This window comes from Rousettus aegyptiacus, unplaced genomic scaffold (assembly GCF_014176215.1).
Source record: "Rousettus aegyptiacus isolate mRouAeg1 unplaced genomic scaffold, mRouAeg1.p scaffold_m13_p_16, whole genome shotgun sequence".
Classification (NCBI taxonomy): Eukaryota; Metazoa; Chordata; class Mammalia; order Chiroptera; family Pteropodidae; genus Rousettus; species Rousettus aegyptiacus.
Genome location: NW_023416291.1, coordinates 25036493 through 25062272, shown reverse-complemented (window position 1 = coordinate 25062272; position 25780 = coordinate 25036493). Strand labels below are relative to the sequence as shown.

The 25780-nt window shown below is 32.6% G+C and overlaps 1 protein-coding gene across 3 annotated transcripts in view; it reads left to right on the top strand.

Moving 5' to 3' along the window:
• GALNTL6 (polypeptide N-acetylgalactosaminyltransferase like 6) overlaps positions 1–25780 on the top strand; it is an 881484-nt gene that overhangs the window by 281040 nt on the left and 574664 nt on the right. Inside the window, exon 2 of one of the 3 annotated variants that reach the window (XM_016148214.2) lies at positions 19666–19750. The exons of the other annotated variants lie outside the window; for them this stretch is intronic. The gene's annotated coding sequence lies outside the window, so the exon portion shown is untranslated. The remainder of the gene's footprint in view (positions 1–19665; positions 19751–25780) is intronic. 3 annotated transcript variants of the gene reach the window in all.

The window sequence follows — 25780 nt, the reverse complement described above, 5'->3', positions numbered from 1 at the left end:
ATCTCACCTACCTTAAAAAATTCTCAGCCCCGTTTCTCTCTGCTACTTCCCTTTCTCCATATTCCCCATTACAGCCACATTTCCTGAAAAAAAAAAAGTATTAAAAAGGCTCTTTCGGTTTCTCACCTTTCTTACTCTTTAATATCTCTTGTAATTCATCCATTAATTCATTTAAAAATTTAATGGAACCTTCTTAATTTACCATGTGCTGAAGATTCAGTGGTGAGTAAAGTCAAATATGTTGCCTGTTCCCAAAAACTCCATCTGATGGCGACAGTGGATATCAAATGTCATTACAGGGAAGACAGTAAAGGTTTTCAGTTACAGTAGTGGTATTTGACCTATCAGGAATTTAAGAGGTGTCATCAGTGAGGAAGAGCCCTGAATATAAAATATAAGTTAACTTAGCAGACAAAAGAAGGTTTATTTGAAGAAGAAACTAATGACAAGTAAACATGGAAGGTACATAGGACGAAGATGTGGATAGTTAATGTTGAGACATGGAAGGACAGGGGTCTACAGTAGTATATTGAAATTCATAGACCAGGTTAGGCATTTTTGTCTTATTCTCCAATGCAATAAGAAGCTTTGCTTATGCATTTTAAGAAACCTGGGAGCATGATTATATTTGCATTGTTAAACAATAACTTGGTACACACCACGTAGAAAGATTGTTTGGCAGGTGGGGATATAGCCTTTACTCTCCTCTGCAACAGCCTTTGCCTAGGAAATTGGCTAACTTCTCTTTATGAAATCCAAAGGGAACATTTCACTCTCAATCTGACTGGGACACAGTGTTTGTCTTCCTCTTGATTCTTTCATAGAACTGTTTCTATTGTCATTCTACTCACTGTCTCAAAGATTTCACTTATCTTGTGGCTTCATCTTCCCCTGATGTGCTGATGACTGTGAGAAGTATATGCCCAGAAGAAATGTCTTTCCCAGGCACTTCAGATACAGTATGTTCAAAACTGAACCACATACTTCCCCTCAAAGTCAATGATTTTTCGGACATTGTTCTAATGACTTCATTGTTCACATAAACCAGAATTATTCTTGAAATCACTCCTCCCACATATCTAATCAATCACCTGTATCATCCATTCCACTCCCTGATTGATTCTCTTTTCAAGTGTTCCACTTCCTTCAGTTTTCATTGTAAGTAACTGTTCCCAGCTGACATATCAGATAACATACTCTCCTCACCACTGCCCTCTAGAAACTGTTCTGTGAGTGGCAGCCATAAGATGGAGTCTTCATGGATGAAGAATGAAGAAATCCATTAGCTCTTCTCTGTTTAAGGCTTTTGACAACTGCCTCTGCCATAGAACCTAAACTTCTTAACCCATCAGAAGGGTCTTCCAAGACCTGTTCAGTCATATCTTTTGTCACCCATAATCCATACATTAGTCATACTGAAACTAATGACTTTATGTTCCCAGATATATAGCATTCTTTCAAATCTTTGCCCTTGACATAAATTGTTCCTGTTGTTTATCACACTCTTTCAAAAACTTTCTCTAAGACTGCTAGCCTAGACTTTCAGATCTCAGTATAGACATCACCCCCACAGCTGGCCCCAGAAAGGCTTTCCTAATGCTTGAAATTCTGATTTTCTCACATATGGCATTTGTTTACTCACTTATGTTTATTCTCCAGAAGTCATAAGCCACGAGATTCTGAAGGTTATGTCTGTATTACTCAGCATTATATCAGCTCTGTTTTCATTAATACCTAACACATTTAGCTATACAATAAATATTTTTTCAAGTAAGAAATGACATTTTAATTAATTTCTGATTTAAAAAAGACATATATACACAATAATTTTGAATACATATCACCATTTCCAGCTACTGAGTCAAGCAAATAATAAATGTTCAGGAAATGTTTATTAAATTGAAAATATTAAAAATATTTGTTTGCAGCTGAAAACTCTGAACTATGAGTTAGAAAGCAGAGATAATTATGACATCCCCCTCCTGCTTTTAAGTGGACTATTTACCAACAGCACGTAAGCCCAGAAGGCCATGGGTCACATTCTAGTCTGTGGAGACAATCTTGGGTGCAAAAGCACATCCTTCTCGCTCCCTCGCAGTGTTTTCTATTGATACTACCTTCTAAATGTCATCAATGTATTCCTTTCTTTCTGTTCCCTCTATCTTAATGATGTCTTTTATCACCGATCTCTTAAACTATTAGATCCTCTCTATCCAGTGACCACACTGTTGACAGAGTGATTATTTAAAAAATCTTTTTGGGTGGTGGGGGTCGGAGGGAGCGTAATGGGTGAAGAGAATCAAGAGCTATGATCTTCCAGTCATAAAATAAGTAAGTCGGGGGATGCAATGTACAACATGGTGACTATAGTAATAATATTGCATTGCATATTTGAAAGTTGCTATAAGAGTAGATTTTAAAAATTCTTATCACAAGAAAATAATTTTGTTATTTTGCATGGTGACAGATGGTAACTAGACTTATTGTGGTGATAATTTCACAAAGTATACAAGCATCAAATCATTATATTGTACATTTGAAACTAGTATGTTATAAGTCAATAACACTTCAATAAAAGTAAATAAATAAAAATAAAAATTCTTTAATGTTTTTACATTGACCTCAGTATAAATCCCAACTCCACAGATCTGGTAACATTGTCAATTAAATATAAATTTCAAAACACTTAATTTCCCTAGTCTTGAATCCATAAATAGCAAATTTAGTATGTGTTTATAAGGTAGATCAGCCTCCAGTTGTCCATGAAAGAGAGACTATATGTTGGCATGGCATATAGACAATTTTTAGGAATGAGGTGAAAAGAAAAAGAAACCATCAGTACATAAAATGCCTGAAGTGGATGTTATCTCCCTTTCTCTGCTCTCATCATCTTTCATTTTGCAGACCAAAATTTACAAATGCCTGTTAGACATTTTATTTGAATATCCAATTCAGTGCAAATTAATTTCATATTTTATTAAATTTACTGGGATGACATTGATAAATAAAATTATACATGTTTCGAGTGTACAATTGTATGACACTCTTTCTTACTTTACAGCTTCTAGTACTTCTCTTTCTACTCCTAATCGTTTTTCGGATCCTTGGGCATCACTTCTTCCAGGAAACCCTCATTTTTTCTACTGAAGTCACTCTTCTTTCATTCCTTATCATAACACCAATTAAACACCACCTCCTACAATGAGCTTCTTAAGAGCAAAATATGGTAGTCACCACTTGATCATCAGCCCCTAGAAGAGCCCCTAGCCTATAATACATATTTAATAAATATTTGTTGAATAAATGAATAAACTTATTATTTTTATCATGTTTATTTCCACAGTATCTTTTCTGTTTCTTCATTATCAGATAGGTAAAATAAGAATTATATTTACTTAATAGTATCTTATAGGAATTAATGAATGTAGTACAGTGTACAAAAAATGTTTGGTATATTCCTTGACAAAAAGACAGATTCAATAAATTTTATCAATTATTCTTCTCCATACTTAGATCAAATACATAATGTGATCCCCTTGTGAATTTTTTTTCCTGATTGCTTTTAGTCATATTTATTTTCCCTAACATTTTGCATTCCTGTATTTGATAATGCTCTTATCATTTGACTTGTACTATATAATTAGTTGTAAAAAATTCAATCTCCCCAAATAAATTGTGAATCTCTTGACAACAGGGTCACATCTCAGTCATCATGAGATATCTAGTGATTGGCATAACATGGACACTGAGTAAAATAGAATGTCTTATATTTAATGAAAATGAAAGACTGAAGAAACCTAATTTTGAGAGTTCTGCTAAAGAGATTTGATAGTGACTTTTTAAAAAAACTCTTGGTAAATTTCCTTCTGTCACCAAATATTTTACCCCTTTTATCGCTATCTACTTCCCCCTGGGAGTGAATAAACAATGCAATATATATACAACATACTGTTGAATCGTACACTTGAAACTTATTTGATTTTATTAATCAATGATACCCCAATAATTTTTAATGAGAAAAAACTCTGTAAATAGGTTATATTTACTTTGAGAGAAAGAGACTATTTTGGTTTGTTTGTCATCTTGTTTTAAACAGTAGAAAAGTTCTAATGCATTGTGAAATAAAACTGTATTTTTAGGCTGTGTTGACATACTGAGAAAGACTATTCCTTTAGTGTCTAAAGAAACTAGCCATATGCTTCCAAATGGATTCCTCTTTCAGGAACTCAGATGATAATAAAATTTTAAGAATCTAAAAAGACCTTAAAAAGCACCAGTCTAACCCCTCTTTATTTACATATGAAGAATAAAAAACATTGAGAAGTTAAGCAACTTTGAAATGCTAAGGCAATAAAGGGTGTGGGGAAATTTAATCACTAGCTATTTACCCATATAGTTAATGTCATCAAAAGTATCAGTAATTTAGATGAAACTATCAATTCAATATATTCTAGATGCAGTAGGGGCTTGATTGAATGCCTCCTTTAATTATATTCAGCTATATTGATGTTTCACTAACATGTGTTGCAATGAACACAACAAAATCTCACCCAAACTTGAACTTCTTCCCCATGTTGTTAAAAAATTCCAGTTTAATTATCTCTAATTTAAAGCTAGAGTTTAGAACTGTTGCTCATGGCTGCACATTGATTTCTCTTGCATTAAGGAAATCCAGTTACCTTGAATCATTTACACATAATTGTAAATCATGAATTGTGCTTGTGCTTTTTTAAATATGTGAATGCAAATGTCATCAATATGAAAAGCAAGTTGGGGAATGGCACAAACAAATGGTACTAGAAAATATTTTACAATTGCTTGCATAATCCATTGTGTCCTTCATAATGTTATGCCATTTGAAATTGTGCATTGATGCAGATGGCAACATAGTGAGTTTGGGCATTATGTACTAAATAATATAATTTCGTTTGCTTCATTTTATTTCAGAGAACTAGATCTGCATAGACACATAAACACAATGTAACTATAGGATAACATCTAACTTATTTATCTGTTTGTTTTGCCAGGCTATCACAGTATTTAAATGATTCTTCTTAATTTTTTTTCTCTCTGTGAGAAGAGAATGATATCAACAGTACCACTAAAATTGTTGCTGAGAAAGGAACATTTAAAAGTCAGTAATCTGTAATCATAATACGAACTCCAAAGTGTTGTTGCATTAAACATGGTCTTACATGTAAAGGGCTTGACAACGCTGGACACTTAGTGTGCGCTCATCGAATGATAGTTATTTTCTCCTTTACTAATAAAAAGCAAGCTGTGTTGATGCAAATCAATAACACACTTTATGAAAGAGAAGTTGACCATTGCCTGCTTTAAGTCTCATTACATTTTTTCTTCAAAAAAAAAAGAAAAAAAAAGTATGTGTGTATATATACATATACATATATATATATATATGAAAAAAAACCTTCTGTAAATTATGGAGAATGTGAGAAACTAAGATTTTTTTTTTTTTTTGAAAAATAGGTGGACAAAATGAACTCGTAATGGTTTACTTCATTTTAAAAAACTTAAGGATAATTGGTTGGCCCGTGTAAAAGTCTCTACTGATATCCTCGTTATTAAACAAGACACAGATGAACTCTGTTACACATTCAGCCAGTTGCTACATGAGCCAGAAGATAGAATATCTGTTGTGGAATTTGAAAACTGGTTGAACAATAATATAATGTGCATGAAATGACAATTGCAGTGAAAGAAATTATGACATTAATTATCCTAATTTATTGTCAATTATCAAAAAGCAGTGGGTAATAAGCCACTATTTCAGACTGGTTTTTTGACTGTCAGCCAGAACTCTCCTGCAAAAGCAGAGGGATGTGGCCAGTTCTCACTCAGTGCCAATTCAGCCTTGGCTAGAAAAACAAATTGTGTTCCAAGGAATGAAGGAAAAAGTGGCAGACTTGGTGAAACCAAACTTTGGTGCCTTGCCTCTCTTTCTAGAATGTAAAAGCGTGGCAACTGTCATATGGGAGAATTCCTTAATTTAATTTGAACCATGACAAGAGTGCGGTGTTAGTGAGAAATACCATCTCTTGTGTAATGTAACTGTCTCGCTTACAAAAAGCTTTCATGCTTCTGAAACTTACAGCTTTTCAAAGCATCATTGGCAGCAAGACCAGTGGTTAAGAATTTTCCAAAGTCTTTGTAATTGTATGGACTTTGCTGGGTCTGCAGATAGGATGAACAGTTTCATTTGAGATTGCACCCCAAGATTAAAGCAAATAAATTAAATAGAAAAAGCCAAAAATTAGTACAGTGAGTATTTTTTTATTAAAAAGGAATGGAAAATAGGACTATTTCAACATAATTTATTGTCTCTTTCTCCTTTTGAAATGATATAATCATATTAGTATTGAAATATTGAAATAATACTTTTATATATTTTATAATATCCAAATATATATGTATATATAGATGAATATATGTGATTTACATATTGATATGATTTATACTCATGATAAATACACAGATAGATAAATATTTTGAGTAGAAACCTTTAAAAATAGCTTAATGTGGTACATTATCCCTGAAATAGCTATTTAGATACTTTACTTTGAATCAGTGTGGTCTGTGATTACCATCTAGTGGCCATGCCCTTGAATTGCAAAAACTTAGTGCCAATGGAGAATCAAAGGGGGCTTATTAAGCCAAATCAACCCATTTTCTTGATGCATATATCACAAATATTAACTATTACATACTATCATCAACCACACATATATCTTGTAAAAAATTCCATAAAAATTGGTGGGTTTTGCATGAAAATGATTTGAATAAGGCCAATTGAAGAAGACTTTGGTTTTCGTAGATAGCAAAATCAAAATTGGGCTGAGAGGAAAACAATAGGTTTAAGTTGAATTAAATTAACAGCAATGGAACATATAACAGAAAGAAGCCCTGTGTAGAGTTTGCAATTTAGTTTTTCAGTAGTAAAATTTGTAAGTTTAACTAGATGAGAAATAAGTAAAGTTGATGTTAAGATCTGAAGGTCAGATTGAATAGCATTAATTTGTGATAAAGAATAAAGGCAATACATTTTTAAATGATATAATAAGAATATTAAAATGTGGACATACAGTTATTTTAGATATGTTGTAATGATAGAAGATATATTGGGAACCGTTCGTAATAATTTATGATATATGACCATTTGTATTTGTGTGGTCTGGGAAATGCAAAATAAAAAAGGAAGAATCTATGAGCCTTGTCAAGAAAGAAGTATAAATACTTAATAAATTTGGTGGAGGAGATAAAAGGAAAGAATCTCTAAAGTTTGAGCAAGAACTAAGAAATAATAGTCGTGTTTTTTAAAATATTAGGGAAATTAAGAATAATTATTATAGACCCTTGTAATAGGATATCAATCTCATAAAAGTTAGACAGAAGTCTAAGGAATTATTCTACAATATGTCATTGAATTCTCCTAAGCATTCCTCCATGTTTAACCTGGGATAGGCAGGAGAGAATCAGATCCAAATATTTACATCGTTTTCCCAAGACCTTACAGATAATATGTGGCATCGTTGGCATATGACTCCCAGACCCGTGTGATTCAAACAGTATACGCTCTTCTCTCCTCTCTGAAATTTTAAAATTATTTTTTAACTAAGTTAATTTGAACATTCTGCAGTATATCCATCTATTAAAAATCATATAAAGTTTCATGTAATCAGAGTTTAGAAATTGTGAAGTTTAATGTGGGTTGTTTTCTATATAATGTAGGCTATGTTTGTTCTGAAATATAAACCTAAAAAAGGATCAAAGTAAAAAATACAAAAAAATGTATATTTATATACAATAACCCTTTTATAAATTACACCATTGTAATAATTGAAGGTTGATTAGAGTGTGCAATGCATGGTAAAGATGTGATCCTCTGGTCTACAGTTAAGCAGGGAGTGATACCACATTGACCCAACCTACCAAATACTCAAGGGAGGAACAGATGGTAGGCTGCGTACAGAGTGCATAGTGGTCTCCCTATTCACACATATGACTATTTCTAATTATTCCTGTTTGTCGGTTGGTATCAATGCTTTTTAGTATAATTGTGATTATTACTTATTTTGAAGTGAAGATTGATGAACTCCAAAAATATCTTAATCATCTTAGCTATTCCATAATTATTAATAGTTATACTAATATGTTAATTAGTAATTATTATTTTGTAAAAGGGAAATTATTACTATTCCCTCATTTTAAAAAGACATGGTGGTCTGGTAAAACTTATGTATCCTTTTTAGAATAATGTTCTAAAATGCGTAACATAAAATATATAAAATTACAAAGGAAAGCGAACATTAAAATAAAGTTATCAAAATATATTTAAAAATCAAGTTTGCGATATGGTAATTATTGTGCTCCTTTACTAACTCATTAAATATCAAGATCTAGTGATGCATTTAGCAACTACTGTAATTTGAAGAAGGGATGATCAAAGAATATTTTTAAATAACTGCATTACCTATAACGTGAGATAAAAATATTTGCAATTTCTATTGATGAAGAATTTGCAAGTCCTACTAATTTTGTAGCTTATGGCCTACATCCATTCTTGAAGGAAATGCTAACTTTCAGTTTTCTAGAAATTCAGGTATATTTTTTCCTAACCCCTAAATCACATATCCAGCTAGCTAAGAACACCTGGGCACACCACATTGCTGGCTTATATACCTAACACTAGAATCGAGCTCCTTAAGCTCATAATTTATTTTTTGTTCTTGTATCTTTAGTAACAAGTATAAAGCATAACACATTATACATTGTTAATGAATGAATATGTGAATGGTAAATAATAAAGTCAATGAAAAATATTGAGGATGTGAAAAATTAATCAGAAAAATTACATAATAGCAGACATAGTGTGGAAGTTTCCAGATTAAGGCTTAGCTAGCAGTATGATACATAATAACATGGAAACAAGATGAATTTAACATAAACTGATACTTATGCTGGATACTACTTTTGGGGCATAGTTATGGATTTTGATGTCCTGAATGACTTAAAAGATGGCAGGGGCTGACCCAACTCACAGAATGGCGTTTTAGTAATCTCCACAGTATCACAGTATCCTGAGATTGAGGATATTGAAGCTGGATCAAAGGACCATTCTGACAAAAGGAAGATTCTCATTCTTTGTTTCTTATCTCTTCCTACTTCTAGTCCTATGCCCAAATTCAGAAGCGCACTCTGAAGGGTTTACGCAATGTTATCAGAGAAGTTACTCTGCCTCCTTGATGTTTGTTCATTATGTGGCCATCTTTGTTCTACAAATTTCTTCTCATATTCTCCTTAGGGGCTCTCGGCAGCCCTGCATCTTGATCCTTTTGCACCTCCACCAAGTCTACCATCAGTGGATTAAAATTGTAAGATAGGTAAAAAATAATGCATTTTCGTTTCTCATCTACATATATAGGGCTATAACTGTTATATCCAGAGCAAAACAAAACAAAACAAAATAAAAAGCATCCAAAGATTTGTTACATAAAGAGAAAAAAGTGAAACCGAATTTCGAATGGGAGAACATTTAAGCATCCTTTACTGTTCCAGCCGGGTGTCAGCAGAGGTACATTCTAATTCTGCCTAGATGAGCTCATGTAAATACTCTAGCCCTGCACAAGGACAGTTGCATTTGTTCAGCTTGTCAGCAGTGGTGATCTGAGAAAAAACTGTAGTAGAGATAGTAGGAGATCACAGACATAATGAAAGGAGCACACAGTGAGGAAAAGACAAGATCAGGTGCTCCCCAGATGCTCAAGGTGTTTAACAATAAAAACATGTTCACTTAAAGCAAATGTTTTCAGCAATCCTTGATGAGTGGCTATATGTATTTTCCTTAGAACTGTATTAATAATTTGCATTGACACTGCAAATACCAGGAAGAGAAGCTGTTTCAGATAGTGACATATGACAGAAAAAAGATTAAAGAGTAATATGATAATGGTAACTGAGAGAGGCTACTTTGGAGAAGGTTGGGGGTAGATAGGCATTTTTGAATAACTGACGTTTGAATAAGACCTCAATGATGAGAAAGAGCCACAGGCAGTCATATGAACAGTTGGGAAAGGAGCATTCCAGATAGAGGGGTAGCAAGCAAAGACGCCCGGGGCCAGGAGAAGCATTGTATGTTTGTGGAACAGAATGTACCTCAGAGCAAACAAAACACATTTTAATAAGTGGTGGAGTCTTACAAAGCCAGGTCATAGGAGCGGGCTAAGCTGAATTATATAGGGTCTCCTAAACTGTGGGAAGCACATTGAGCAAATGTAATGAATTAATTCTCTAAGTGGCTTTAAGTAAAAATTGCAGATTTGAGTTATGTTTTGAAGAGACTGCTTTGGATCTTTGTGGAGAAGGGATTCCAGAAGGACTAGAAGGACCACAGGGTAGCCAAGTGGGGACGCCTTTGCCGCTCTCAGGAGAGACAGTGAAGGAGTTGGAGGGATGATAATGCCCTTTCCTGAAAAACCAGGAGGAAATTGATTCTAGAAAATTGGGGGAAGCTTCGTTTAAAAATGTAAGTTTTAATCCCAATTTAGGCAACCTTTTCTGATGAGGTTAAATATTTGCTTTTTTTTTTTCCTGAATAAACCTTTGTCCAGAGCCAATACAACATCTCCTTCTCAGGAGCTGTGTTATAAAGCCGTTAAAAGCAGGCTCCGGATCCAGCCTGCTGGCATATAAACTCCAACTCTGCCTATTAGCTGTGTAACCTTGAACACTTACTTGAATTCTCTGTGCTATAGTTTCCTTAAATAAAAGAGAGGATGTTATGGTATTCTCTGTAATAGAGTTTTCAAAAATTAAGTAAATTAATATAAAGCCTTTATAATAGGGATGGGCACATAGTAAGTGCATGATACACATTAATTTTCTTTTGATTATTCCTAAACTAGAGTGTTTTCTTTTAAAATCCACCATTTTAGAATACATATTCATTATATTTTTTCTGCTTGCTATGCTTGTTAAGAGCTTTCTCCAATTATTAAAAGGGACAATTACTTCTTAAGTGAATAAAAGAAGAGTGAGAAACCAAGTATTTGTGGAAGGCTATAATTAGACAGTTGAATTATGACAGTTTAGTTCTTTATGGAATCCCTACTAATACCGTTTGGAAGTCATGCAGTGAACTCAAGAGCTCTACAAAGTAGGACCCCTGACCTGCTCATGTTGGAAGTCAAGTTGTCATCAAAGATTCCTCATCTTAAAATTATACTTTTTTTTCCCAGTAAGTTTAAGGTTATTAAAAGTATTTCCTTATATTCTTTTCCTTTCTTTCCACTTTTAATTAATTTTGTGAATCAATTATCACTTTAAATGTTAAATAACAATTATTAGAACTAGAATTTTTAGGATGCAAAAAATTGATATACAACTCTGGTATTAATAAAAATACTAAGTTTCTAAAGCATAACTAGATGAAGCAAAATCATTTCAACCTGCTGAAGGGGCCTTCTCACATTTGTATTTTTCAATATTTTTCTAAAAAAAAAAAACAATGAAAATTTTGATTCTCTGTTGTTTACACTCCACAAAGCTGGGAGGCTTTGTGAATTATATCACCTATAAACCAACAAAACAGAATTATATATTTAAAAACAAAACAGATTTTATAGGTGAGAACATAGAGTGTTTTGGGTGACTACTTTAGTAGAAATATTGGTCAAGAACAAGAGAGTAAAATTGCCTTTTCCTGGTTGAACACTATCTGGACATCACAGATGAGGATGGTTGTTAACATGGGGAGCCTGAGAAAGATGATGATATCTCTAATAATCATGTTTGAATGAGAAACAGAAGAACCATTACCTCTAAGTAATTAGAGGGTTGTTATGTGAAAGAACAGATTTAGTATTTTTAGATATAGATGAAAATTATAGTACGACATGAAAAGAAAGGATTTTTCAAGCATAAATAATTGCTCAAAATACATGTGAAGAGTTAGAAGAAATTCAAGTTCTTTTTTTCTGCTTTTTTTTTTGATTCAACTATCTATTCTATAAGAAGGCTTGTTACAATGAAGTCTAAATACAAAGGAGAATATTTTCTCAAGTTTTTGAAGTGATTTCACTTTCTTACACACATCTCAAAATTCACAAATAATCTCATAATCTTATATGTTGCAAAATTGCACAAATAAATTCTGATCTAAGCAATTTCTCACAAAGTTAACTACGGGATATTGCAGCATTCTGAAAACTGTCTACCATAAGCTCAGTGTATATAGGCGATACATTAATCTATTGAGAGATTGATCTTATTCATCTCCCTCAAAGCATCAGTGCGATGTAATTTAAGAGAAATTAAATTTGAAAAATTATGCATTCTGACTATTTTACTAAGGAAGAAGGATCTAAGGTCATTGGTTTAAAAACTGAAATAGTCCTAGAAAACTAAATATTTAAAAAAGAATGTCTTTATCATTTTAATACTACATTTTATTGATTTATAACAAGTGTATACATATGAAGAAAAACAAGGACAAACTGACATCAACCTTCAATCTTTTAATAGATGACTATAATTGTAACTCAACGAAATAAACATACTTCACTCTCTTTTTTTATAGGCATAATAACAGGATCAAAATAAGGAATTATATTAGTAAGACTGATTCATTTACTTATTTATAGATTTAATGAACTGAGGTTAGAGCTTAATTTTCATTTTATTCAAATTTACGTTTGCCCTACCACAAATTCATTTTGCTGAATGGATTTATATTTCCTGGTCAAGCTGGCAGAGAGACTTCTTAGTGCATTAGAATTTTAAATGTTATCAAGACAAGTAAGTAAATTAAAATAATTAAAATGAATAGTTTTATCATCCTCTAAATACAAACTAGTACTACACAGGGAAAGCCAATGCCATCTTTCCCCATTATTTACCTCAAAGGTATTAATAATGTAAACATACATCATAGTAAAGGATGTGAAACACTGACCACAGATCTGTGAACTGAAAAGACAAGTTTGGATCTAAGCTTATGGATAGATGCAATAATATTAAAAAGTATAAATATTGTTAAAACTCCAAAATTATTGCTAAAGAAACTTATGGTTATTTTTAAATAAACTTTATTTTTATAACAGTTTTACATTTACAGAAATATCGCAAGGAGTTCTCATAAACCCAGAGCAGTTTCTCCTGTTATTCACATCTTACGTGAGCAGGATTCATTTGTTACAGTTAACGAAGCAATATCGATGTATTGTTATTAACTAAAGTCCATACTGTATTAATATTTCCTTAATTCTTACCTAATGCCTTTTTTTCTGTTGCTGCATGCGTTCTAGAATACAGCATTACATTTAGTCATCATGTCACCTTAGGCTCCTCTGGCTTTCTTACATTTCCCTTGTTATTGATGACTTTGACAGTTCTGAGGAGTACTGGTTTGTAAAATACCCCTCTGTTGATATTTGTACACTGTTTTTCTCAAGAACAGACTGGGATTATGGATTTTGGGAGAGGAAGACCACTACGGTAAAGTGCTACTTTCATGACATCATATCAAGATTACGTAATAGCATCATGATTTATCAATATTGATGTTGATCTTGATCATCTGGCTAAGATCTTGTTTGTCAGGTTTCTCCACCTCATTTCATATCATACTCTTTGGAACAAAATTGCTATGCCAGCACTTAAGGAGTAAATAAATTCTACCTAAAGGGTGGTATATCTACATAAACTATTTGAAATTCTTTTATACAAAATATTTTTCTCTTCCTACTTATTTATTTATTCAGTCATTTATTAGTATGGTCTCATGAACATTTGCTTAATAAATTGTGTTATAATCTACTATTATCTTTAGTTTGTTGTTCAAATTGTTCCAGCTTGGCTGTTTGAGAAGTCTTTTTCAGTTGGTTCTCATGTCCCTTTGAACTATCCCGACCATGATGGGTATTTGCTGTTGATTATTGTTTGTTTAATTGATTTATTTACCCATGCATTTATTCACTCAATTGTGCATTTATTCATTCATTCATTCGCAGGCCTTATTCTTTTATAGTAGTTTTAGATCACAGCAAAATTGACAAGAAGGTACAGAGATTTCCTAGTCTAACAATCTCTGTCATTTAATTGGTGCATGCAGACCATTCATATTTAAAGTGATTGTTGAAACATTTACCATGTTCGTAACTGTTTCCTATCTATTGTGATAATGTCAGGTTCCTTTTTCCCTTCTCTTTCTATCTTCTATAGTTTTAATGGATCATTTTATATGATTCCATTTGTTTCATCTCTTAGGTATGAATTCTATTTCTTTTTATATTTTTATTAGTTGTCCTACAGTTTGCATTATTAATTTTTAATGTCTGTCCACCTTTAAGTAACAGTATACTGCTCTGCATGTACTGCAGGATCCTTATAACAGACTATTCCCAATTCTCCCTTCTTTCTCTTTATGATATTGCTGCTATTTGTTTCACTTACTATATGCTATATTTACCCAATACATTACTATTATTTTAAATAAACCATTATATTTTAGCTTAATTAAGGATGTTTAAAAGTAGAGGTTTTTTACCCTGTTTTATTCTTACTCTGATGTTCTTCCTTTCTTTATGTAAAACCAAGTTTCTGAACTATATCATTTTCCTTCTCTCTGAAGAACTTCTTTTTTCTCTCTGAAGAACTTCTTTTAACATTTCTTGCTAGCCCGGTCTGCTTGCAGTGAATCCCCTCAGTTTTTGTTTATCTGGAAATGTCATTATTTCTTCTTTATTTCTGAAAAATAAAATTTCTCATATATATATTTGGTTTTCATCCATTGTTTCTGGCTCACAGCTCCTAAACGCCTTGGAACTTCCTGAGTGATAAGAGCAATAAGAGCATCTTTTGTTATATTTCATCTCTTATTCTCGGCTTCTAAAATTATATCAGAGCCATAAAGGTAAAAGGAGTACCTTGTTATTCATAACTAGGCCCTTTCAACCACTCAGTTGATATTAATGAGGTGATTTGTGGAAATCCTCTAAAGATGGGGGCTGGTTGCCAGTGGAACCAGCCATGGGTAGAGGGTTAGAAATTTAAGTCTCAACCCCTGATTTGCCAGAAAGGAGGGGCTGGAGGTTGAATCAATCACCACTCGCCCATGATTTAATCACTCCTGCCGATGTAATGAAGCCTCCAAACATTCAAAAAGCTTCCAGGGTAGTGAACCAGAATGCTTCAGTTGCCACTGTGCCGAGCTTCCCAAACTCCACAAAAATAGAAGCTCCTTTGTCTGGGACCTCACCCTATGTATCTCTTCATCTGGCTGTTGTTTTACATACTTTAATATCTTTTGTAATAAATTTGCAAACTGATGAGTAAAGGGATTTCATGAGTTCTCTGAGCCACTCTAGCAAGTTAATTGAACCCAAGGAGGTGGTTATGGGAACATATGAGTTATAACCAGTCAGTCACAAGCACCTGGGCTTGCAACTGGCATCTGAAATGAATGACGGTCTTGTAGGATTAAGCACTTAACCTATGGAATCTGATGCTATTTCCAAGTAGATAGTATCAAAATTGAGTTGAATTGCAAGACACTCAGATTGCGTCAAATAATTGCTTGATGGTGTGTGGGGAAACTTCTACATATTGGAATTGCATGCAAACCATTACCCTTCATTCTTGCTCTGGCTTCTTTCAAAATTTTTCTGTTGTCTTTGGTTTTCTGAAGTTTGAATATGATATACCTAGATGTAGATTTTTGTTGTTACTGTTTTTCCTGCTTATTATTCTCTGTACTTCTTAGATCTTTGGTTTGATGTCTATCATTAATTTTAAAAAATTCTCCCATAGTTCTTGTAAGTTCCTTTACTTTTTCTTTTTTTAAATGATTTTTCTTTTTGAATTTCAATTTGGGAAGTTTATATTAGTTTACCGTTAAGCCCACTGATTCTTTTTTTGACTGTGTTCATTCTATTGATGAAGTTCAATTGAATGAGGTAATTTTTGTTCTATTAGTGTTTTTTTTTGTTTTTTGTTTTTGTTTTTGTTTTTTACTTTTTAACCTCTCCCTGGCTTTACTTATATTTTCCATATAGTCTGACTTATTGTCTAGCTTTTCTGTTAGACCCCCTTAAAATGATAATTTTATGTGATAAATTCCAAAATATATGTTATATCTGAATACGGTTTTCATGTTTGCTTTCTCTTTCCAGATGACAGTGACTTTTTTGTTGTTGTTTTTTATTTTTTATGTTATTTTATTGCATGTAAGCATGAGGTAATTTTTTGTTGTTGAAAGCTAGTTATGATGTATTAGGTAATAAGAACTGTGATAAACAGACCTCTACTTTAGGGTTTGTGATAATCTGACTAGGAATTGAGCTGTGTTTAATGTCTGCTATAGCTGTACATAGCAGAAACTTCCAGGTTTTTCTAATGTTCCTATCTTGGTCTCTCTTCTGCTTTTGGGCATCCCTGAGAACTCTCTGGATTTCTGATTAATGGTTTCCTATGCAACCTCAGTTCTTTGATGGATCCAAGAAAAGTGGTGGATTTTCACTCTGGTCACCTTTATTTTTGCTGTAAAGGCAAAACTGACAACTGAAACTTTATAGACTGAAGGTGAAAACAAATTATTTATGGTCCTTTTTTTACAACACATTTCTAAAATAGTTATATTAGAAAAACTTCAAAAGTCTGAATGCTCATAGCAATTGGAAAGCCAGAATATTCAAGACTCTGAAATGATTTATTCTCTTAGGTCTATATGGTTACTTTTTTTTTTTTTTTACAGAAATTGCTCTTCTATAAAATATTTATGTTTCGCAAGGTATTAGCTTTAAAATCTGTGATTGTTAGGTTGTATTAAAATTGAAAATATAGTTAAATTCTCGATCAGTTGAATATATATGTGTGTGTATTAATGTACATTCACTGTGCACTAAGTACTATAATGGATGTTTTACAGGTAAATCCTATTCTCATCTTAAAACTATGTGAGATAAATTCTATTATTCCTATTTTATAGATTAAGAAAGTGAGACATTAATATTTGTACTCTTAACCACTAATTATTTTGCTGCTCTAAAGAATAAGAAATTTCCTATCCATTTCAAATATTTGGGACGGTAGAAACATATCTATTCGAGTTTAGGCAAAGTCAAATGTATAAATTAGATCACTATGCAATCTGAAATAACATCTCAGATTATACAAGTATGTCATGGACACCTGTCCTTAAAGCATGTAGATAAAAGAGTAACTCCGATTATAAAAGTAAAATATTTTGTTGTATCTTTACACCTCGACATTTCTGTTTATTATTAATATGAAATATCTCATTCATTGATACTTTTCAAGATACCAAAGGCAGTAAAGTAGAATAAATTGCATTGTTGTGCAGTTGACATCCTCAACATAGAAACGATAAATACTACATAGATCTTTATTTGTTTCATGTCACAACCAAATGCAGAGAATTCTTTTTTGACATTAATAATATGCTATTCAATCTCATATCTATGTTCTATAAACTATAGTGTTTTAAACTTAGTTCTAATTTTAAATACTTTTGGACCGTTAGCTATAATTATAATAATCAAAGTTACTTTCCCGTAAGTAAATTATTTTCGAAGTACAGAGTAAATACCAGGAAAACACAATGATCTTTTGTCTTTTATGTCTATAATTTGTTGAACAAGATACTCTAAATTAGGAGCTTAGAAAACATCTTTGCTGGAGTTTGAAATAATTAGCTGTGAAAGTCATGGTCTAAGACCCTTTTAAGATTTAGAATTTAAGTGCTTTCTCTCCCACTTGTCAAGTGTTGACATTTTATCATTTTGTATTTAAAGGAGTGGAGATGTGCCTCCTCCCCACGAACACTGTAGACAAATTATATTTATGCTAGATAATCAATACTATTAAAAGCGGCCTGGTTTGGATTGTCAAAAACATTGGCACCTCTGCCTGAAAAGATATTTGTTTGCTCGCATAAGAACAGGTCTTCGTGTTCAGATAAAAAACTTTGTGTAAGTAATTTTTTAAAATTTTTTTAAGTTTTTAGTGGGAAAGGTGTTATTGCTCATTCATCCAGTAAATTTAGTAACTTAGTAGGCCCTTCTTCTAGGTCTTAGGAAACTTAAATTCAGTGTGTTTCAAATTCAACTCACCTCTGCCCCACTTTCCCCCCACCACAATACCTAAAATAATAAAGTAAAAGGATCCGATTGAAGGTAATATTATATAGTTTACTTGTTTATTGCATATTTGTAATTTCACATTTCTAAAATGTAAGCTCCTCAAGGGCATGAATCTTTCTCTGTATTATTCACTGATAAATCCCAAGTACCTAGAACAGTGCCAGGCACATAGTAGGTGCTCAATTAATATTGATTCAGTGAATGGATGTCTCTTTCTTCTAGAATATAAAGTCCCTGAGGGCTTCAAATTTGTCTGCCTGTCAGTTATAATTCTAGTATAAGAGCAGGCATTCAATAAATACCTGGTGGCAGATCAGTTGAATGATGAATCAAATAAAGTAATAGCAGAATTAAAATATTGATAGGAGAAGGGAAACATGGTATAAATACCCCCTGCTCTCTATCTCTAAGCAATATATCTGAATTACCAGGGATCCATTTTACATGAATTTGCTTAAGTTATGATACTCCCGAAAATAAATATTTGTTAAATTTCTGATGAGTTACATTGACTCTGTTACCTTTTCACTAAATTTTTCTGAAGATTGAATTAGCTTAAAACAAATTCAGCTATTAAGAAAGGCAAGCTAAAAAGCATTTCCTTTCAGCCTTCCAAGTATGAAGTTTGCATTTTCAATTGTCTTTCACTCTTTAGGACAATTTCCTGCAGATAAAAAATGTAAATTTTAAAGCCATTTAAAATTCTAACAATACTAAAAGTAGAAAAGTCTCATCAAAGGTAATATTAAGGTCTCATCTGCATTTGTATGCATATGGCCGATGCAACGATGATTGTAGTTATTGTGAAAATGATAATAATTATAACCAAACTGAGCATATGCTCTACTGTGATGTTTTAGGAGTTTGAAACCTATAACTAAGCCATGCTTTACTCTAATCATTTTTTAATCATAAACTAATTTTATATCCTCAGCTATAATCCTGGGTCTAGAGCTATTATATTATTTATTTTGTTCATAGATACATAAAAGCACCTGGATGACATACAACTTGGAGAAAGAACTGACACTCGGTTTGGTTTCTTTGTCACTATCGTACATATGACATCTTTGCTTTTTCTCTCAGATCTTCATTTCATCTTTCTGTGTTATATGTTTTCCGTTAGACATAGCACAGTGAGCTCAGATTAATAAGAAAATAGGACCACATTTTAAGATAATATTGATTCTGGAGAATGACTGAGGATGCTATGTTTTTTTCCTTGAAGAATTGATAGGGTGGAATTCTAGAGGCACCATATTGATGTCCTTCTGAAGAAAGTTTCAGGGGGGGTCAGGAAACCCAATCCTATTACACCCAGAGCACTGCAAGAGTCTGGATTCTTCATCTCGAGAGGGCCCAGTGATTCTTGAAGGTTAATATAATATGATTTTTTTTGACATGATCTTTCTTAGCTTTTAAATTTTCACAAAAATGCTATCTATTTCTATACTAACTTTTCTTTATTGTTTTGGATTTTTCCATTTAGGAGTCACAAAGAGAATAAGATGGGAACACAATACAAAAAATTTGTCATTTTTGTAACATGCTGATCTCCTGAACATTTCTACAAGGTATGCTGCTGCATAGTAATCAAGGATGTAGAGGGCTTTCCTGCTGAGTTAACAAGTTTCCATTGTGATGTAAAAAAGTAAAAATTATAGTAATTTTGAGGGTCAATAACTATCCTACATCATATGCTTATGTGAAAATATAGTATGCCATCTGGATTATGGCTACTGCTGAGTTCTTAACTCAATTTAATATCAGGGTGGCTTTTTACCAGGTGCTTTTAGTCAATTGTATTTAACTAAAACTTACTCTTAATAATGTTGTCCTTTATTCATAAGATAATAATTCGCTGATTACTTACTAACAGAAGTTTCTGTTTACTAACAGTAATTCTGGTTACAATGTTAAAGAAATTTATGAAGTAGCAATATAGAAAAAAACAGTTAAAACAATGTGTTTTTTCTTTCTTTCTTTTCAGCCACCCAGACATGTGTCTGATGTAAACAGAAAGAAATCTTCAGAAATTCTTCACAAACACCCCAGAAATCATAAAATGAGGGTCATATGACCTTTGTCTATACAAACATATAGTGTTTAAATAGTTTCAGAGAGATTGGAACAGAAAGCAAAAACTATCAATAGAACTCTCAAATTGTGTGTTCCTTGTATTACGTGAATATGGTCATTTAAAATAAAATGGTATTGTCATAACATGAGTATGATAGCAGCCTTTTTTGTGTGCAAATAAGTCCCATAGAGAGAGAGATATATAATAAAAGTAACTAGCACTATATGACAAGATTTCATCCTGCAAGTATGCGGTCAAGATAACTGTGTCGTCAGAAACAAATGATCTGTTTTTCTGGGATTTTGAACATCAGTCCAGTCAATTGTTTTGTCTTTTTGGTACTTGAAATAAAAACCGAAGCACCATCTAGTTAATACCAGAACCGAGTCTTCCTCTGATTCTCACTTTTGCAGACCTCACCAATACTGCCTCACTGTTGGTCTTTAACTAGTTATAATGATCTACACAGCCACCTTGTGGAGATGCTATATGAGATTCAATAAAATGATATATGAAAAATCATTCTGTGCTCTCAGGACTCAAGATTCTAAGACAAATACAGGAGATAAATTTGTAAACTCAAGGTTTTGGTAATCTCAGTCAAGTTTACACCAGACAAAAGACAAAACCATCAATATCTGTGGCAGGTTGAGTGAATCATTGAGATTGTGGCATAAGCCTGGGCTCCAGTTTAGGAATGATGACCTCAGCCTTGGTATTCGAAAGACATGATCCTACAATATGTTTTATAAATATTTGAATTTTTTCAAATGGTAAAATCAAGATAGTTTATATAGCAACCCAGATTCCATTGAAACTTTTTGACATCTTAAAATGAGAGCCAAACTCCTCATGGCAGCATCCTGCCTGTTTCATATATCGGATACCTTTTTCCGATACCGTGCTCACAAGTCAAGAGGATGGACTGGAGGTTTAAGTGATCAATACCAGCTCAGGGCTTATTTTATTTTATTTTATTTTATTTTATTTATTATTTTATTTTATTTTATTTTATTTTGTTAGCAATGTCATATCTGAGAATTTATGCAGAACGTAAAGAACAAGTCAATTCTATTCACTAAAAAAGGGATTTAACGTTCTGACATTAAATTATTAATATGTTTTGGGAATATACAAACGCAGAACCTTCTTTTTAGCTTTCTCTAGGCTCATCGTGTGCTCCATAGTTGCATTCAAAAGAGGAAGGAAAAGGATGTTAGAACAACAACAGCGACAGCAAAACTAACTTCTGCATGACATTTAATATATTGCTTTCTAGTTCGAGAGCCTGTAGAGATTCCTTATTGATCAGTGGATAGAGTCTAAAGTCCTCTGTATGATTTTTTCTTTTTTTTTTTTTGGCTTCATCTTATCTCTTTGGTTTCTTTCTCTAACATTTAAAAATATGACTTTATAGAGTTTGAATATGAATAATGAAAGAATCATAAAAAGTTTTCATGTTTGTTTTTAGTAATTCGTAAGATTTAAAGCCAGATCAACTTATTTCAAATTCTAGTTTGCTACTTAATAGTTATGTGGTCTTGAAGACTATTCATTATGCAACCTTAACATTTCAGAATTCTCGTTCATCATCTAGCTCTTATTATATAAGAATAAATGTTAGTCACCTTCTTTTTTCCACCAAAGTTATCCATTATGTTGCTTTTTCAGTAGTGTTCTATTTGCTCAGAACATCTCCCAAGTGGTTTCAGTATAAAAGAAACTTAATCACACCCAATATGAGAATTCATCACTACTATATCCTATTAACATCAACTCTCATAGAGGTTGAATCACATAATTTATTTGTTTAATATATATGTTTTGTCTCTGCAACTATGTTATAACTTTTCAAGGACAATGAAAATAACTCAAATATATGTAAAAATAGCAGAAATGGTGAAAACAACTGCATTTATATATCACTTTATGATAAGCCAAAGGCTTTCACATACTTTATCTGATTTTACTACTCAAAAATCCTTGTGAGGTGGATATGGTAGGTGTTATTTTTATTACTTTAACTTCATATATGAGTTAACTGAGGGAACCTAGCAGAAATGTATATTTCCCGCATTTGGTTAAAACCTTAATTTATGTCTTCTAGTCCTGGATCCAGAGTGCTTTCACTGAATCATATTGTCTCTTAAGGAATGGATATAGTAGTAGGTACATGGTTGACTGTGAGTATAAAAACCCGTTAGTTATTGATTTATAGAACTTAAGATAGGTTTTAGAATGCACATGATTTTTTTTTCCTTCATAGAGATTCACAAACATATCTTTTCAATGTCATCAGCATCTGTACTAAAGACTGTTATAAATAAAGCTGCTCTAATTTAAATGGGCAGGTATTTTTAATCACCAGGGGTTTGCAGACGGACAGCTCCCAGGAGGTGTTTTAGCATTATTCAAAAGTTAATCAGAGTGATCAGGTAGCCCAAGAGTTTATCACTTCCTAGAGTGGTATATCTTAGTTTTTCACCCATTTATGTCACATCTCTGACCTCAGAAGATATTTGAGTTAGACCTCTGGTAAACACATTGTCTGCAAGGAATGTTTTATCTTTGGAAACTTTTCCTTATAACCCATTCTCAAGTATATTATTTTTTGAAGGGCTCTGGGATTTGGCTTTTACATATGATTTCTACTTAATGGATTCTGTCTCTTCCATCCCTGATATTTTTTCAAGTTAATTATTTGTAGTGACATTACAATGAATAAAAAGTCTACAAGATGAAAAATAGGAAGGGTACTTACAAATAAAAGGCCAACCTAATGATGGCTATGAAATATATGCCTCATGAAGGTACAATACTCTTTTTACAAGGTCATAGATAATGGATCTGTACTACTGTAATCATACAGAGGACACATGTTATAACCCAGGAGAGAAGCAAATGGATCTGAGCCCTGGAGATTGCTCATGTGAAAGGAAAGGTCAGAATACTGATGAGTCATTTACTAAGTGGTTAAGCTTTCAGAACCAAGGTAGTTCTATACAAACAGACTGGGATTAATTTACGTTTACTCACTCACCTTTCTAGCAGATAAAAAGAATGCAAACAACCTAATTTTTATATTGGTCATCAGCCTTCAGTGTGAAAAGATTCTTCAGTAGGTCATGGCACATTTTTTGCCGATGAGTCTGACCTGTTTTATTAATGTGACAATAGTGTCACTTTCCTATTCATATGACTTAGTGGTTCTTAAACTTTAGTAAGCCTCAGAGTCACCTGGAGAACTTGTTAAAACAAATTTCTATGTCTTTTTTTTTTTCAAAGTTACTGATTTAACAGGTATGAGTTAAGACCAAGGAATTATATTTCTAACAAATTTCCAGGCAATGCTGAGGCTCCTGGTCTGTGAGTAGTACTGACATACATAAGAAGAGGTATTAATGTAGTAAATCCTCAGGTAGGCTTTATTGAAGTACAGTTTCAGATGGTCTGCCTTAACAGTTTCAGATGATAACCAGCAATCACTTGGCCCATGTTATACTACTTGCAATTTCTGATATCCAGACACAAGCATGCCAATTTTTTACTTTTATTCTGTTATGGAATCCCATATTTGTAGGTAGCATGTATGTATTACTATTCTCTATTTTTTTTTTCCATTTTGGTTTTATCTATTCTTTTTCCTATTATATAAAGTGTGTATTTAATAATCTTATTCCATTCTTTCTCTCAGCCTTCAATATAGTTATGGCACCAATTTTCATTAAACTAATATTTAGATAAGAGTATTCATATCTCAATCAAATAGTGTGCTGTACTTACACTTTCTTTCATTTTTTTCTCAAGTCTTATGAATTGTCCCACTTCACATTTGCTTAAATTTTTATATATGCAGCACTGATTCATCTTAATCTCTTTGGAAGAATTATAACTCTCCTTTCAATATGTTTTTTTAATAGACAAAAATAAGTTTGTTTTCCTGTTTTTTATTTTTCTTCACAGAGACATCCTTTCTGGAGCTGATTTGTGTTCCCCTTGTGCGTTAAGGACTAGGTGACTTTTAGGCCGTCTCATTCATTACCTCCCTTCAATGTTATATCATTTTACCTCTGACTCTCTTTTTTTCCCTTTGTTCTATTTATACTAGGGTTCCTTTGACCTTCATTTTCTCTTAATTATTCTATGCCTGACATCCCAATTTTACTTTCCAAGAGCTTTTTCTCTGTTCTTTAAATGTTTCTTTATAAATTTTTGTTTCTATAAATGAACTTTTTTCTTTTAAGTTCTTTTGAGAAAATAAGTTTAAATCTCGGAAGAAAGTTTTCTTTATTTAATAGATTTTTAAAAAATTTTTCGATTATAGTTGACATACAATACTATATTAGTTTTAAGAGCACAACATATTTATTTATTAGACATTTATATGATTTATCAAGTGATTATCTTGACAAATCTAGTTCCCATTTGATACCATACATAATTATTACAATAATATTAACTATATTCCCTATGCCATATATTACATCCACATGACTATTTTATAACTACCAGTTTATTCTTCTTAATTCTTTCCCCTTTTTTACCCATTCCTCCAACTTCCCGCCAATCTGGCAACCATCAAAATATTCTTTGTATCTATGAATTTATTTCTGTTTTGTTTGTTTATTTTGTTTAGATTCCACATGGAAGTGAAATCATATGGTATTTGTCTTTCTCTGTCTGACTTTCACTTAGCATAATACTCTGGGTCCCTCCATGTTGCTGCAGATGGCAAGATTTTATTATTTTTTATGGCTGAGTAATATTCCATTGTATATATGTGCCACTTCATCTTTATCCATTCATTCATTGATATACACTTAGGTTGCTTCCATATCTTGGCTATTGTAAATACTGCTGCAATGAACCTATGGATGTATACCTTTTCAAATTAGTGTTTTGGGTTTTTTTGAATAAATACCCAGAAGTGGAATTACTGGATCCTTCTTTGTCTCCTGTTGTAACTTTTGTTCTAAAGTCTATTCTGTCTGGGATAAGTATCGCTATCCCAGCTTTTTTTTTTTCTATTTTTATGCAATATCTTTTTCCATTTCTTTGATTTCAGTCTGTATACGCCTTTCAATCTAAAGTGATATTGTATTCTTTATTTCTGGCTAGTCCTTTTTTATATTTTTTATCCCCATTTTTATGTTTTCTTTGTCTTTGTTCTCACTGAAATTATTGCACATCCTTATAGCCATTCATTTGAACTCCGCATCTGGTAGATTGCTCATCTCCATTTTTTTTTTTTAATTCTTTTTCTGTAGCTTTGTTCTGTCCTTTCATTTGGGACATGTTTCTTTGTCTCCTCATTTTGACTCCCTCCCTGTGTTTGTTTCTATGTATTAAGTAGAGCTACTATGTCTCTACCTAATAATTGGTAGAATGGCCTTATGTAGTAGGTATCCTGTGGGGTTGAGTGGCACAGACTCCCTGGTCACCTAAGCTGGGTGCTCTAGGTGTGACCCTTGTATGGGTTGTACGTGCCCTCCTGTCATAGTTGAGCCTTGATTGCTGTTGGCAT